Source organism: Anabrus simplex, chromosome 2 (assembly GCF_040414725.1).
Source record: "Anabrus simplex isolate iqAnaSimp1 chromosome 2, ASM4041472v1, whole genome shotgun sequence".
NCBI lineage: Eukaryota > Metazoa > Arthropoda > Insecta > Orthoptera > Tettigoniidae > Anabrus > Anabrus simplex.
In genome coordinates this window covers 601,237,172-601,255,145 of record NC_090266.1, presented here as the reverse complement: position 1 = coordinate 601,255,145, position 17,974 = coordinate 601,237,172, and the positions used below count along the sequence as shown (strand labels likewise).

Here is a 17,974-nt window from a genome sequence, read left to right as displayed (position 1 = left end):
CAATTTGTAGTTTAAAGAGATATAATTTATACCAAGAGTCTTTTACATTTTAGAGGAAAGTTACATGGTAAGAGGTATCGAACCTGCCCCGAGAGTTAAACTGCTGAGCTAGCAAGAAAAGTAGTTATTAAAAGGCCATTACCTTATTGAAGAACTGCTGCCCGACGAAAGAGGCGCTTCCCGCCCCATGCTACATAATTTACACAATGATAGATGTTACTGAAGTGGCGCAGGGACCCGAAAATTAGCAGTTTATATACCCTCGCGGAACATTGGAGACCTTTCATGAATTATAACACCCGCCCACAAGCATTTTATTGGACGGCCAAAAGATTACAAGTCAAAACTGAAGAAGTCATCTAGGATTGGTGGAAAATTAATTACAAAAATTACTCATTGGTCGAATTCAAAACTGGCGGAAATAGAAGGGTTATACAGCCAACCTAAACAATGACTGAAAGAAATTTAACAAAGAACAAACTTATGCATACTAAAATTCTTCAAAAAAAAGTTCTTTCACTTCGCACTAGTGTACACCGTTGTATTTCTTCAGTAGTGCCATCTAGAAGAGAATGTTCACACTTCTTACTACAGGGAAAACAAAAATACATCGAAAACGACACAGTTCAGAACACTTCAAAATTTACAAGTAGGGACATCTTCTGAGAAACTTGAGAATTAACACGGTAGTTAAATTTCAGGCTTCCTCCAGTAGAGGAGTTTCAACTGGCGCAATGTTTGAATAAGCGGAGCGGAGGTGTACCGCCCGGTACAATATTGTTATTTTATCTGAGACTGCAGAAGATCTCGAGAAGTTGCTGAATGGTATGGATGAAGTCTTGGGTAAGGAGTACAAGATGAAAATAAAATAAGTCCAAAAGAAAAGTAATGGAGTGCAGTCGAACGAAGGCAGGTGTTGTAGGAAATATTAGATTAGGAAATGAAGTCTTAAAGGAAATAGATGAATATTGTTACTTGGGTAGTAAAATAACTAACGATGGCAGAAGTAAGGAGGACATAAAATGCAGACTAGCACAAGCAAGAAAAGAAATTTGCTCACTTCAAGCACTGATATCGGAATTAGAAAGATGTTTTTGAAGACTTTCGTGTGGAGCGTGGCATTGTATGGAAGTGAAACATGGACGATAACTAGCTCAGAAAGAAAGAGAATAGAAGCTTTTGAAATGTTGTGTTACAGAAGAATGCTGAAGGTGATATGGATAGATCGAATCACGAATGAAGAGATACTGAATCGAATTGGTGAGAGAAGATCGATTTGGCTAAATTTGACGAGAAGAAGAGATAGAATGATAGGACACATCTTAAGACACCCAGGACTTGTTCAGTTGGCTTTCGAGGGAAGTGTAGGTGGTAAGAACGGTAGGGGTAGACCAAGGTATGAATATGACAAGCAGATTAGAGCAGATGTAGGATGCAATAGTTACGTAGAATTGAAAAGGTTAGCACAGGATAGGGTGGCATGGAGACCTGCATCAAACCAGTCTATGGACTGATGACTCAAATACATACATAGCAAAGGATAAAATTACACTCTGGTTGTCCTTAGTTTAAGTTCGAGTGCTGACAGTGGTTATTCTCAATTTCTCTGGGTGAATGCAACTTCAGACACACATATAGACATCCTATTTACATATTTTCTAATACTATTTAACACGATATTCTGTATAAATAGCTCTTACGCACTTCAGCTGGATCATTTAGGCTAGACACATCAGGATATAATTCTGTATTCGAAGGTTTTCAACCACTATCCAGGAAGTCCTAAGTATATTAATTGAAGTGATGACGTGCTGGTTGTAAGCCTATTCGATTCGTTGGTACACGTGGTCCTTCGGTTAGTAAGATTGTGAGGACAATTCCGATTAATGGCGGTGGAATTTGAGGATATTTAAGTGCAACAACTCAGTTTCATTCGCTTCTGTTCATTGACCTCCCGATGAGATTAAGACATGGAACAACGTCATAACCTTACGTACGAGAGCAATCGTAACCTCTCATGCTCTACTGGAGGAGATCTATCGGTCAGGGAATGACCTGGGGAGTTTTTCACCCCTAGGTGAGGTCATGGCCTCATACCCTTACGTACGAGGGCAATACTAACCTCAGTGGCCAACCTGAGGTGTTCATGACACTTGGGTGAGGTTATTACTTCATATCCTTACGTACGATTGCAATGATAACATCATGGGCCACTTTGGAGGAGCCAAATCGGACAGGTCAGAGAGTCCTTTAGAGGAGCCGAATCGGTGAAGAAGGTGGCGCTCCATTGTGCGACCAACAGCCGACCGACGACCCTCTCGGTGCGAGCCTCGCTTTGAAGGCGTATCGAGGTTCGCGTGTACTGCAGAAAGCACTTCCCAGGAGGGAGCGTCAGCCGGATTGTCGGCCGATGAAATGGGGCACCACGAGAGGCGCATGCCTCTCTGTGCAATTTTACTGAATATAGATACATAGAGATCCAACAAGAGAGGGTTACTATGCAGTACAACGCCGCGGCCCTATTGCAGAGTATATCTGGCCACGGCGCTCTTTGTGTAAAATACAACGTGGTTAAATACATCGCTAGCGGGGTCTTCCAGGAAATGATGGACCGCTACCACTGCGGCAGCTGTCTCTGCAACGTTGATCGGGTGGGGTCGCTCAAAGGCCTGCGCCCAGGCCTGACCCAGCGCGGGGTAGACTGCAGCTACGGCCTGAGGAGTCACATCGGCGGACCAGGCGGGTGACGGGAGACATACGCCTGGGGTTGACGACGAAATCCGGGGTGATGAGGCGTCGGAACCAGAAGAATTCTTCTGACAGCACGTGGCGAACAGGGAAGACTGGCCACCCCATGACCCAGCATGGCCATGAGAGGTGATTGGCCGCCTGTAGGAGTTGATAGGGCAAAGGCGAGGCAGCTCGCGCACAAGGGAGAGGGCGCGATGCTGTGTGGCATGGTGCAGGGTAACCTCCTGACTCGGTATGTCGATAGTGACACCCAGATAAGTAAGGATGGGAGTCGGATGTAACACCGACTTGGCATAATTGACAGTTATGCCGAGGATATGAGTCTGGTAGGCATCGATCTCGCGCATGAGGGCGTCGGTGAGATTCGGACTATGAATGAACCAATCGTCCAAGTAAGGAATCATGTGTACGTTGAACTCCTGGGACGGAATTTGTTGCACGGCAAGGGACCAGCGTTGCATGATGGATGGGGCCAGGCTATGCCTCATCGGCAGGTGGGTCCAGTGATACTGTACACCACGGTAAAGAATACCGTAGGGGTGGGACTGGGATCTGAAAGAAACCTGACTTCAAGTCGTGTTTGCAAGCCAGGTGATCCGCTGGATTAGAAGTGAGGGCCTGGGGTCCAAGCGCTAAGGTCATATATGACCTGCCCGGCCCCTGATACATTGGGAACGAGAAACAGGGGGAAAGCCGACGAACACTCACCCCGTTCGATGATGTGGCTGGAGACCAGGTCTTCGATGACTTCTTCGAGTAGCGGCGTTGGCTGCTCAGGTGTGCCTTAGTGGGCGCCGTCGCCTTCCTCTTCATCGATAGTTTATTAAAACCATTCACAGACATTTATGTTGACAATCGGGTTGCAGTGAGAATTTATGGTAGAATGAGTTCTTGGTTCAAGGTATTTACATGGATTATGCAAGGCTGTAATCTTTCACCTTTGTTATTCATAGTTTGCATGGATCATCTTCTGAAATATATTGAAGGGTACCCTAGGGAGATATTCAGTAAGGTAAAAATATAGCAAGCAGTTTGTCCTTTGCCAACGACTTGGTCTTAGTGGCATATTGCGCCGAAAGCCTGCAATCTAAAATCTTGGAACTTAAAAAATGTGCAATGAGTATGGTATGATTTACGCTTTCCAAGTTTAAAATGATGTCATTTGGTAAGAAACCTAAGAGAATTTAATGTTAGTTTGGGAATACAAAGCTGGATAATGTAGATCATTTCAAGTATTTAGGATGTGTGTTCACCTAGGATGTTAGTGTAATAAGTGAGATTGAATCAAGGTGCAGTAAATCTAATGCGGTGAGCTAGCAGTTGCGATTAATAGCATTTTGTTAGCACGAACTCAGCTCCCGAACGAAACTATTTTTATATCGGTCCGTATTAAAACCAACTTTGCTTTACAGGCGTGAAAGTTGGGAGGACTAGGGATGTCTTATTCATAAGTTAGAAGTAACAGACTGCTAGCGTGAAACAGATGGGAAGAATAACGGGGGATTAAGAGATAGATGGTAAGTTAAGATAGAACTCGATGGATGAAGCTGTACGCATAAGCAGGCTTCGGTGGTGGGACCATGAGAAGCGAATGGAGGAGGATAGTTGCCAGGTCCTAGGAGACAAAGCCAAGGGCAACCTATACAAGCTAGTAAATGAAGTATATATGACAGGAAAAATACCAACAGATTTTGAGCAAACTATTATTATTCCTGTACCAAAAATGCACAGCACAGAGGTGTGAGGATAATAGAACGTTGAGCCTCCTCTCCCATGCCTCCAAAATCATAGCACGTATTATATACCATTGGATCGAGAGAAAAGTAGAATATAATATTTCTGAAGAACAGTTTGGATTTAGGAACGGGAGAAGCACACGAGAAGCCATCCCATATCACAGATTAATTATTGAAAAATCCCTGGAAATTGCTTTCATTGATTTAGAGAAAGCCTTTGATAATGTAAATTGGAATGTACTGTTTGAAACCCTAAGAAAGCTGAAAATAGACTACAGGGACAGAAGAATACTCTATTAACTTTACAAGCACTAGACAGCATTAATTGGCAAGGAAAGAGTGGAAGCAAGAATTGGAAAGGGAGTAAGACAGGGATGTGGACTATCGCCACTTTGATTTAACATCTACATCGAAGAAGCCATTAAATAGTTTTTAGTTATGAACTGTCATGGTGTAAAAGTTAATTGCAAACTGTTCAATACCATACTTTTTGCAGTAAATGAAGTATATATGACAGGAAAAATACCAACCGATTTTGAGCAAACTATTATTATTCCTGTACCAAAAATGCACAGCACAGAGGTGTGAGGATAATAGAACGTTGAGCTGAGAATGAGAGAGGAATGAATCAGGGCACTGAATCACATACATGAATTACTACAGGGAGAGGTGCGGTATGAGAATAAACAAAAGGAAACCAAGGTAATGGTATGCACTAGGGAGGGTGATCAAACTGTCAATGTGCTAATGGATGGAGATAAATTAGTCCATGTAAAGAATTTAAATATCTAGGGAGCCTGATCACATCTAACGGAAAATGTACAAGGGATGTAAATGCTCGAATCGCACAGGCGAAAGAAGCCTTCTCGAAAAAGAAGTCTCTGCTCACATTCATGAATATTAACTTAGAGTTGCGGAAGCACTTTGTGAAAAGTTTTATATGGAGTATTTGTAAGCTACGGCTCTGAAACATGGACCCTGCAGAATGGAGATGTTTTGAAACTCAGGACATTTGAGATGTGGTGTTGGAGACGAATACTAAAGATACCTTGGACTGATAAAGTCACAAACGAGAATGTTCTCAAAAGAGTAAGTGAGAAACGCACCTTGGTTGAATCCTTGAACATTGGAAAGAATAGGTTTGTTGGCCATTTGATTCGTCATTCTGATTGGTGCACCACCCTTACTGAAGGGAGTCTGGAAGGAAGGAATTGTAAAGGAAGACCAAGAACTCAATTTATAGACGGCATTAAAGGCAAGTACACCTATTGCCACTTAAAGCTATTGGCTAAAGAAAGAGGACGCTTGGAAGACATGCATGTCACCCACCAACCTAACGGTTGAGGAAAAGAAGAAGAGTTGCCTGGGAGAATAATGGACTCTGTTATGGAGGATAAGAAAAGTAGAGGGTGACCAAGGCGATGGTGGCTAGACTCAGTTTCTAGCAATTAAAAAATAAGAGGCCAAGAAACTAGTTACAAATAGAGGGTTGTGGCGGCGGTTAGTAAATACACAGATGTTTGCAGATGGAACGCTGCAAGGCATAACGTACGAAGTCGAATATTTTGTTATTATTGTTAACAGATCTGAGTAATTGAATTCAATGGAAGTAAACTCTAAAGTTTCGTTAAGTCAATTGGTACTGAATGGGTACATCTTTGTGCTTCATATCAAGTGAAAATGCGCGCGCGTTATTGGCAGAGTGTAGCGTATATCTTCCATCGCGTGATTCACGAGAAGTAAATAACAGAGCAGTTCGAGTCAATTCGCTGAAAGAAGATAAAGTTTAGGAGTTTCCCGGAAAGGTGCGGTGAGTGACGGTGTACATTTAGGGTACTTATCTGTGATACGGTCTTTTCTTTATCTAATATAATCTCTTTTCCTTTCACAACTTTAACTCTCACATAAGTTAGTAAGAAGGTAATAATGGAAGGTGTGAAGAATGGGAGATCGGGTCAGGTCGTGACAAAAGGTGATGAGACATATAACGAATGAAAAAATGAGCAATACGAACCAGAACTTGAGGAAGAGGGAATAAAATCTTCCAAATCGTGTTACTCCGTCATGCATACTGTTAGTTGGGAGAACGTGCCGTACTAGAGTTCATCAGATAAAAACCGACCGGTTTCTTTCTACGTCCTTATTTCCACCATCCTTCGTTATATTCTTTGTGTTTCCAATAATGTCATTTTTCATTGCTATGGCTCGATAAATATTGTAATTGCGTTCTGTTTCAGAAGGTTCAGTTTATTCAACTTATTTCTTTAAAAGAATATACCATGACGTTCTGTTAAAAAAACTAGTATTTTCTCCAAGGTGCTTTTAATACACCTCACTAGATGACACTTTTAATCCGAATTTCTCGATACTTATACAAAATAGAATACGATGTTTGGGTTGTAATGTTTTCGTGCATTACTTGGAACTCTCATAATCATGTGAATTAATTCATAAAATTCTTTGTTAAAGTTTGTAATATTTTACACATACATCCTATGAATTTTGAACATGCTGACTTTTTTTTTATCTTTCAGTCACGGTCGGTGCACTAGATTCGAACAGCTAAAGGACAAATCTTGCCGATTGGACAAAGGGTGAGTAACAATTTTATTCACCACGTGTATTCTGTAGGCCAATCAGTTCTTTTATTTGTATTATAACTCTGAAATTGTTCCCTTTCATATTTATACTGATCGAAAAATTATTCTTCAATAATGCCGCTGTATTCTTCAGCCAATCATCTTTTTTGTGTTTATGTTTTCATTTCATTAATATTTAATTCACTGCATTTTGATTTATCATTTTGTCATCTCAACGTTTACGCCATAACCAAGAATTAAAGGCGAGATCTTCATACAAAATACACAAAACTGAAAACACCGCTGGGGAAATTCGAAAGAAACATTAGCTGAGTACCCAAGTAAAAATTCGAATTTTATCTGTACACTGAACATTTTAGTGGTCTTCTCTGCAGGGTCGTATGGTATCACACACCATCACACGCAATGTCTTAAACATTAAAATTCTAAATTTGTACGTTGGAACACAAAAAGGCTATGACGAATATATCCTACGCATTTAGGGGCTCTTCACCTAATATAGGTAAACTCTCTACCCACTATAAATCAACACATGTATACCTTTATTCCTGAATTCTCGAGCTAGTAGCCTCCATATTTATTTACTATGTCTTTGATATGATTGTCAGACCGAGACAAGGTTTATGGGATATAGGCGAGAGGGGCAGCGAGAGCGTTTAAAAAAATCATTATGCTATCTTTATTTTCACGCTCCATATGCATGACAGGGAGAGTGATTTGACACCTCGTCCTCGGCAATCTCTCTCCCTAAACTATGGGTTGCTATGGCAGCAATGACGTCATAATCCCTCTGAGAACGCCTTAGATGTAGGACTATTACTGAAGAGAATATATTATGTAGGGAAGAAAAACGTTTTCAGTTCTTGAGTGACAGGCCCATGTGATTGGCTAAGGATCCCATTAATAATATGCAGGGTGTATCCGTGATGATATTACAAACTTTCAGGAATGATAGAGGACGGCAAATAGATCAATTTGAGATAAGGAATCATATTCCGAAAAAGATCGATTCCAAAGTTAAGCAAAATTCTATCCATTTAAGTCCGTTTACCTGCACAAGTTTCACAAGCTGCTCCATTTGCAACAAATGTTTGAAATGGCGTCCGGCTGCGTCAATGCAGGCATGCCATCGTTGCACAAAATTCTGCAGTACCCGATCAAATATCCTCGGTGTCTTTAAACAGCGTCGCAGGCAGCGAGAAATCCTGGCAAGAGATCCTCTTCAGCTTCGACTGGTGTCTCATACACATGACCCACAAGAAGAAAAACGTAACGTTTGACTGTCGGCTGCATTGGTATAGTGGATACGGCGTTGGTCTGCTAATCCCAAATCAACGGGTTCAAACCCGACTGTTATCAGTGGCATGTAAGGATGTTTAAAGATGACAACCCCATGTCTTTGGCATTCCAGCAGGTCAAAGAATAGCTGTAGGACGAAATTCCACCACCCCGGCGTTTGTTAAGAACGGACGGACGTTAATCTAATTTGATTACTAATAACTTTTGACTCGCACGTTTCCGGACTACGGTCCCTCATCTCAAACTGATCCATTTGCCGTCCTTCTTCATCCCTGAAATGTTGTAACATCATCACGGATACGCCCTCTATAACGTAATTAAAATGTCGTTCTCCAGAAGGAAAGATTACAGGCAATATATTTTAATAATTATGCGAGTCACTGAGCCATTATCAATTAATTAGAAAGGAAGACCGGCCGCGTGGTATGTGTAGGCCTACTTTCATTCAAAATCTGGGCCATTGCAAGGAATACCTTCAGTTGTAAACTATCTTGAATATACTGCACGTTAAACAATCAATGAAATCATATTCATGCAATGCTGCGCAGAACACTCCAGAAATGACAACAAGGTGGCAATATAACGTGAACAGATTGGGATATTTGACGTTCATTGATGGGATTCACTAGCACACGGCACAAGTCATTGGACATACGGTCATCAATTACAGCTGAGACAATTTTCTTCAATTTCCTTTGTATCTCTCAAACAGAGAGAATCATCCATTTCATGGCATACGTAGCACTGTGTGATAGCCTTCGATACCACAGAAAGACTCGTTGCCATAAGACATAGGCCTATCTGTGTCGGTGCGACGTAAAGCAAATAGAAAATTAAACACCAAAAAGCTGTGAGCTTGAATTAGGGAGAAGGTGGATCGAATTCCACCGTCGGCAGCCCTGAAGACTGATTTCGTTGGTTTCCCATTTACCATCAAGGAAATGCTGGGACTATACCTTAATTAAGGCCACGGCCGCAACATAGCCCCTAGCCACATCAAACCCCTAACAAATCTCGTCTTCAATAACAGAAGAAGGTACGTTCATTGCACATTTCATGAGAATGTAGACACAATATTACTGGAAATGTGTCTGCAATCTCACACCACTACAACACTGTCCAAAATTGAAGTGCACTTCGAAGAAAAATTTTTATATTGCAATCACATTTTGATGAAAATGTAACGAAGGAAGATCATGTATGTGACAACTGAACTAGCAAGCATTCAGTGAATACAATATTATGAATAAGTATTCAAAAAATTGAGGAGCATACGGGTGTACAAGGGTGTATTTCACCAAATTAAAGAAAAGCCTCCAGCGTCGCCGGAAACAGTAAGAGTAGTCAATGGGACTCATAGCTAATAGGTAGTAAGAAAAGGCCCTAGGTAGCAATCTGACAAATCACAACGCTCCATTCGGCTACGTGAAGTTTTGACCCATCTGCGTAGAGGGGGCGTGGCTTAAGGATTGGGGTAAATTGGAGATGATGGATGTAATGGGTGGGGATGGCGGAAAAAATGTTGGTGGGTAAAATTTGAATGTCGAATTTTCCAGGAGTGCCAACCTCAAATTTTCGAATTTTTACGTTTTCCTTATGTCATGGTCTTCTAGATAGAAATAGCAGATGGGATTTCATGTACTTATGAAAGCACGGAAACTGTCCGACTCATTGGATGAATGGTCAGCGTTGAGGCCTTCGGTACAGAGGGTTCGATTCCCGGGTGGGTCGTGGATTTTAATCGCCTCTGATTAATTCTTCTGACCCGGGGACCGGGTGTTTGTGTTTGTCCCAACACTTTATTCTTTATATTCAGACAACACACTACATTACCAACCACCACAGAAACACGCAATAGTGATTACATCCTTCCATAGAGGGTTGATATCAGGCAGGGCATCCGGCCGTAAAACAGCACCAAATCCACATGTGCGACGCAGTTCGCACCCGCGACCCCACACATGTGGAAAAAGCGGTAGAAGAAAATAATAAGAAAGCACGGAAATTGTCTGTTTTGCTCTAGGACGCACCGTTTGCGTGATATTTGACATTATTTGAAATTTTGGCACTTGACCCACATTGGTCTTAACTTTTAGCATAGAGTTACAACAGGAAGTAGCCGATATGGTCTCATGTACTTCAGGGGGCACGAAAATAGTCCATTTTCCTCTACGACACATGTTTTCGAGGTAAATGGTATTTTTCGGAAATTTGGGGCAGTATTGGGAACAAACGTAAAATGTTTAATTTAGGAGGGGCAGCTGTGCTCCGCTGGCACCATTTTGTATGTTCGAATTTTTGTCGGGAAACTTTTGTCGGGAAAATTTTGAATATTTGAAAAATATTATGGCTGTCTGGCCAATCAGAGCGCATTGATCATTAGATCACAAAGCATGCCTACTTATCAGCATGCTGCGTGGCATATTGTTACGTGTTTTCAGCCCGTTGCTAACCACTTTCTCCATTGAATCTTCGAATTTTTCCACTTGATCACAAGGCCATGCCTAACTTCTTCCCTGAATGTTCCAATGATCTCAGTTCATCACAAGGCCTGCCCTAGGGAATAGATCAGATCACACGACCTGCATCAGGCGAGCCGAACATGTCCTCGGACATTCCCCATAATATAAGTCATACGCCATTTCATTTTTCAGTTGATCATTAGGTCTGTCTATTGATCAAGACCAGTGGGCAGGCAGTTAGAGCTTGTGTGGAGAAGAAGCGAACTACGTATGCTACATACACACATTTATTATTATTAATATTATTATTATTATTATTATTATTATATTTATAGTTGTGATAATATGATTCAGTTGTGGGATTCATAATCCCGATAATTCCTGAACTACGTAGTAACGAAGTTGAAACCAACTAATCGTGAAGATATGTTACAGTTACACACACATTTATTATTATTATTATTATTATTATTATTATTATTATTATTATTATTATTATTATTATTATTATTATTATATGATTCAGTTGTGGGAATCATAATACCGATAATTCCTGAACTACGTAAGTGACAACGTTAAAATGTAACCAATCGTGACGATATATGTTACAGTTTACAGATAATGTGTAATGCTCAATAACGGTTTTTACAGACATGTTTATTTTCAAAATTTAAGTTAAATAATATAATTCCTTTTTTGATGATTAGTTCCTTTCGCTATCTTTATACGCTCTACTATGCCATTCATGTTGTTATTAACTCACCACAACATAATCTCTGTTTCCGCGTGAGACAACCTCGCTCGAACGCGTCGTACATTTTAAATCCCGCTGCTACATGTGATTTCCTCTTCCCTCCCCGCTGTTATGTAGGTCACACACACACTGGGACCTCTCCGCTTATGGACAGCGTTTTTTTTTCTTACTATGTGCTTTACGTCGCAGAGACACATAAGGTTTGTGGTGGGGATGGGTTAGAAAAGGGCTAGTAGAGGGAAAGAAGAGGCCGTGGCCTTAATTAAGATACAGGATCGTGTACCTTTGAGCATGCATTCGGGAGATAGAGGGTTAATCCCACCGTCGACACCCTGAAGATTTTTTGCCGTGGTTTCCCATTTTTTGCACCAGAAAATAGTAGCGCTGTACCTTAATTAAGGCCATGCCGCTACCTATCCAGTCGTGGTTCTTTCCCATCCTTACGTCGCCCAAAACCTTTGATTTGTTAGTGCGTGCGACGTTAGGCCACCAGTAAAGAATATCAAATAAAACGGAGCTACTTTTATACATATTTACTATAGTCTTTTATGACATTGAATGTTCAGTCTGTAAGCCTCTGACAGAGCGATTTGGCCCTGTGTTTAGGGGCGTGCAGGTGTGAGCATTAATTCAGTAAATAGTCGGTTCGATCCCCACTGTCGGCAGGCCTGAAGGTCGTTCTCCGTGGTTTCCCATTTCACACCAAGTAAATGCTGGGGTTGTTTGCTCCCAACTCCTAGCCCGTTCTTATCCCGTCGTCACCATAAAACCTACCTCTGTCGGTGCGACGTAAAGCAACTTACCGAGCTCGATAGCTGCAGTCGCTTAAGTGCGGTGAGTATCCAGTATTCGGGAGATCGTGGGTTCGAGCCCCACTGTCGGCAGCCCTGAAGATGGTTTTCCGTGGTTTCCCATTTTCACACCAGGCAAATGCTGGGGCTGTACCTTAATTAAGGCCGCGGACGCTTCCTTCCCACTCCTAGCCCCTTCCTGCCTCATCGTCGCCATAAGACCTACTGTGTCGGCGCGACGTAAAGCGAATAACAAAAAACAAAAAAAAGTAAAGCAACTTGTAATCTGTAACGATTGTGAAAAACCGGGTAACTGTCAATGTACCTCCTAACGATTATTTTCCTTGAGACTGGTCACGCCTCTCAGCCACGTACGGATATGCAGTCCCTCAGAACAATTGTCCTTGTGTTCATATTCTTATGCCTATTTGTACAGGAAAATGAAACATACATGCATTATTACCGTCTTACTAATAAAAAGTCCTTATACAGTTGTTTAACTCTTGTTTAGTTAAACAGTGAATAAACCCTGTATAAGCGTTTTACATTTTTCTTACTAATAAACGAGGTATACGCATTGTATTACTATACAGCACGTATACACTCGTTCCAAGGCGTAGGAATCTCTTCCTGCAGTTCACTGACGTATTTCGCACGTTCACCGCCTTTATGATCACTTCTGCTGGTTACCTACGAGCAAAACTTTCCGGAAAGTCGCACAGTAGCACGTCATAACGAAAAGGCAAGTGAGACAGCTGGAAATTGGCTTATTAATGATATCAACATTTCTTCAGCTTTCTTGTGTAATGAACGCCAAAAAAAGAAATGGAAAGGCTTAAGGAAAGATCAATAGCTCATAACTGGGATAGTACGGAAAACGCAAGTAATTGTAATTGAATCGGCGAGTTGAAAAAGGCACACATTCCAAAATCCTTACTTTTCAGGAGAAAGGAAAACCTGTTTTGTAGTTAAACGAAAGGTTTGATCAAAAAAGTTTCTATTAGGCATTTATACATCATATTTCTGCGTATTCAACTACAAAGTATGGAAATCATATTACGTATGGTTTTCAAGTTATGCCATTTTGTATCTCGAGGAATATGTCCCCTTTTATACGGTAGTTACTCAAATGAGAAAGATCTTTGTAGGGGCAGGTAGTGTATAATAAACTCTCAATATCAAAAGTCTATTAAGCTGTAACACATTATTACACAAAAATACGCCCAACCATCATTTCTTTTATAGTCATTCATTGCCATTCCATCTCTTTAAAGTGTTTTACTTTACGAAGGTGTCTAGCTTCCATAACCTCTGAATGGTGTATGTCTTCTATGTTTAAAATATCGTGAAGATCATCAACGTTATCGTCCATTTTTTCAATGTTAAATGGATAAGTCGAATATTTCACCACGATTACATTACTGTAGACAATAAATACCACGAAAATAAACTGCTCACTCGTTTCTTTTACCGCTACTCGCTGCTATACAACGTTTATACAAGGGTCCTTGTCTGTATAAGCAATCCAGTGAATAACTATAACAGATGTATACACAGGAGGCTTATACACGGTTTATTAGTAACGAATTTCACATAAACGGTGTATAAACCTTGTATAAAAGTTATACACCGTTTATTAGTAAGACGGTTAATCTGTAGGAGGGAATCATGCATATATTTCTGCAGCAGGCCTATGCTACAAGGTATGTAAGGTTCATTTTGCTGTACACATTGTGATAGTACATATATCACACCCCCGAATTATATGTAGAAGTTAAAGATATTATTGTCAGTATTCGATTTATTATTATTATTATTATTATTATTATTATTATTATTATTATTATTATTATTATTATTATTATCACTATTTCATTTGTATATTTTGCCATTTATATTGGTAAGCTGGAAGATATCAACATATGTATGTATGAGTAATTTGTTTTGCACGAGTGGGAAAACATTGCTTTAATAACTCTGGTAATTTGAATGAGTCATATGGCTACCCCAGTGTTTGTTGTGATGTACTTGTGTCGGGAAATTCATGAGTCATGTATATATCCCAGCCTGATGAGATGAGCTTGTTGTTGTATTAGGAACATTTGGTGACTCATGGAATATACCCCAGAGTTTGTTATTGTCTTGGGAGGAAGAAGTAGTTCAGGGCTTGGGCTTGAGAAGAGGATCACTCATGATTGGCTGGCAAGCACCAATCCAGACGTATCATCTGAGAGGAGGGGGATATTGATGTCTATAAAGGTTGATCATACGGCGGCAACCAGGGACATTGTAAGGGTGATTGTAAGGGTGATTGTAAAGGAACGAGAAGGAAGATAACTACAACCAGTGACATTGTATAAGAGAACTACAACTGACGCACTGTACGGGAAGGAAGTAGTGCTGATGCACGGTACTGGAGTGACACGGCTGCAATGGACTGGACTTCAAACGTTCGTGGAGCGTAGTCTTGTTATGTTCGTGGAAAGTGGCTGATTGTGGAGAGTGCTTGCGCATTATGTATTGTAGCACTTGTGGCAGCCTAGCATTATATGTTGGTGAAAGCTATCTCAGACTTTCCATAAATTTATGTTGAGGATCGACAGACGTGTGTATATATCTTGACAACAAGTGTTAAAATATGTGAACACAGTAGTACAAGGTACAGTATCTGTGTGATGTGATAACTGCCGATTATGAGAATCGGTAAGTCGAATTGATATAGAGACAGTGAAGGGTATTTATCTTCATACATGTTCATTGTTCATAGGACTATCTACAAATGGTAGCTTATTTCTCGCTTTCGTTTTCCCACGATTTTCATTATTATTGTTGTTGTTGTAAATATGGAGTCTTCCAGCAATATTTTATGTGTGTATTATATGTATAATGTTGTATGTTGATGAGGTGCTCATGCACAGAATGTTAAGAATATAGTTAGCTATTTTAGAATCAGTGTTATTGATGAACCTAGGTGCAGTTCCTACCTAATTAGTCGTTTTCAGGAGGTTAGGTAAGGCCTGCATCAGATGTACCAGTACGCAGCATTATGTACACGCCCTGGTATATACAGTTTATCATGCTCTTATCTAAATTCGAGGGATCCATTCTGGTGAACTCTGGCGCCCATACTACGGACATTTCGGTTAATTATGCTTATTAATTTTATTAAGTTTTTGACTGATTTTATTTATATATTTTATTCATGATTTTATTTATTATTATCATCAAAAAAAAGTTACAACATAAGCATGTGAAAATGAACACAACGACAATTGTTCGGATGGACTGCATATCCGTACGTAGCTGAGAGGCGTGACCAGTCTTAAGGAAATTTATGGTTAGGAAGTGTATTGTCACTTACCCGGTTTTTCACAATCGTTACAGTATATCGTGCCGTATGGGAGCCATGAATTAGTGATCCAGGTACATGTATTCAAAATGTTATTCAACATGGAGTTAAATTAAATTTGCAGCTCGATCTACAATTTAATTAGGATAACTAATGACACTCTATGCCTCTTCAGAATTAAGAAGAATAATTAACTGGAAGGGATGTGTTATATACACTGACTGACAGAGCAAATGCAACACCAAGAAGGAGTGGTCAGAACTTTATGGCAATTGCAGGGTAGACTGACGTCACTGAGGTATGCTCATGATGTGAAATGCGCCGCTGTGCTGCGCACGTAGCGAACGATAAATGGGACACGGCGTTGGCGAATGGCCCACTTCGTACCGTGATTTCTCAGCCGACAGTCATTGTAGAACGTGTTGTCGTGTGCCACAGGACACGCGTATAGCTAAGAATGCCAGGCCGCCGTCAACGGAGGCATTTCCAGCAGACAGACGACTTTACGAGGGGTATGGTGATCGGGCTGAGAAGGGCAGGTTGGTCGCTTCGTCAAATCGCAGCCGATACCCATAGGGATGTGTCCACGGTGCAGCGCCTGTGGCGAAGATGGTTGGCGCAGGACATGTGGCACGTGCGAGGGGTCCAGGCGCAGCCCGAGTGACGTCAGCACGCGAGGATCGGCGCATCCGCCGCCAAACGGTGGCAGCCCCGCCATTCTTCAGCATGTGCAAGACACCCTGGCTGTTCCAATATCGACCAGAACAATTTCCCGTCGATTGGTTCAAGGAGGCCTGCACTCCCGGCGTCCGCTCAGAAGACTACAATTGACTCCACAGCATAGACGTGCACGCCTGGCATGGTGCCGGGCTAGAGCGACTTGGATGAGGGAATGGCGGAACGTCGTGTTCTCCGATGAGTCACGCTTCTGTTCTGTCAGTGATAGTCACCGCAGACGAGTATGGCGTCGGCGTGGAGAAAGGTCAAATCCGGCAGTAACTGTGGAGCGCCCTACCACTAGACAACGCGGCATCATGGTTTGGGGCGCTATTGCGTATGATTCCACGTCACCTCTAGTGCGTATTCAAGGCACGTTAAATGCCCACCGCTACGTGCAGCATGTGCTGCGGCCGGTGGCACTCCCGTACCTTCAGAGGCTGCCCAATGCTCTGTTTCAGCAGGATAATGCCCGCCCACACACTGCTCGCATCTCCCAACAGGCTCCACGAGGTGTACAGATGCTTCCGTGGCCAGCGTACTCTCCGGATCTCTCACCAATCGAACACGTGTGGGATCTCATTGGACGCCGTTTGCAAACTCTGCCCCAGCCTCGTACGGACGACCAACTGTGGCAAATGGTTGACGGAGAATGGAGAACCATCCCTCAGGACACCATCCGCACTCTTATTGACTCTGTACCTCGACGTATTTCTGCGTGCATCGCCGCTCGCGGTGGTCCTACATCCTACTGAGTCGATGCCGTGCGCATTGTGTAACCTGCATATGGGTTTGAAATAAACATCAGTTATTCTTCCGTGCCGACTCTGTTTTTTCCCCAACTTTCATCCCTTTCGAACTACTCCTCCTTGGTGTTGCATTTGCTCTGTCAGTCAGTGTATTTCCGAGTAATGTAAATTACGCAGTTGTGATATTATCACATAAAGGAAGTATCCCCACGCGGTACACGAAACACATGGCCTGCCACGGGAATTCCCTCGATTGCCTCAAAGGCAGGGATGACGCTTTGGGCATTTGTAAGAATTTTATGATCGAATTCATGTCCGCATGACACATAAGAACACAGGCTCAAATTTCAGTGCGGGACGATAGCCCTGATATCACTGTAGAGTGTGATTTGAAGTTACGTGAATGCGTGGCTACTATTCTGTGTTGATGCAACAGCTTTTTTCATTAGAGGACGAGATACAAACCATGTTCCAGGAAGCAGCTACTCAGTTCTGGACCCTTGATATCCCAGTGACGATCACCGCTGGAAAACAGTTCTAAGTCTTCCCAGTATGGGCTTTTCCGATGCTCGAACGGAAGGGACGATGCAATTTTCAGATAAGTGCATATACCCTTTATAAGTAATTATGACTGCATATCCTGTAAATAATTCATTATTACATTAGGATGTATATTTATTCTATTTATGGATTTTGTATAGGAAGCCTTGAGTGAGTTAATTTATTTAAATTTTGCAAGAAATCATGAAGGGATCGTTGTAATTAC

The 17,974-nt window shown here is 41.6% G+C and overlaps 1 protein-coding gene across 2 annotated transcripts in view; it reads left to right on the top strand.

Annotated features, from left to right (window-relative positions):
• Positions 1 to 17,974, top strand: part of Oct-TyrR (Octopamine-Tyramine receptor) — a 1,114,805-nt gene that overhangs the window by 246,821 nt on the left and 850,010 nt on the right. For both annotated transcript variants that reach the window (XM_068225823.1, XM_068225824.1), the window contains exon 2: positions 7,022 to 7,081. The gene's annotated coding sequence lies outside the window, so the exon portion shown is untranslated. The remainder of the gene's footprint in view (positions 1 to 7,021; positions 7,082 to 17,974) is intronic.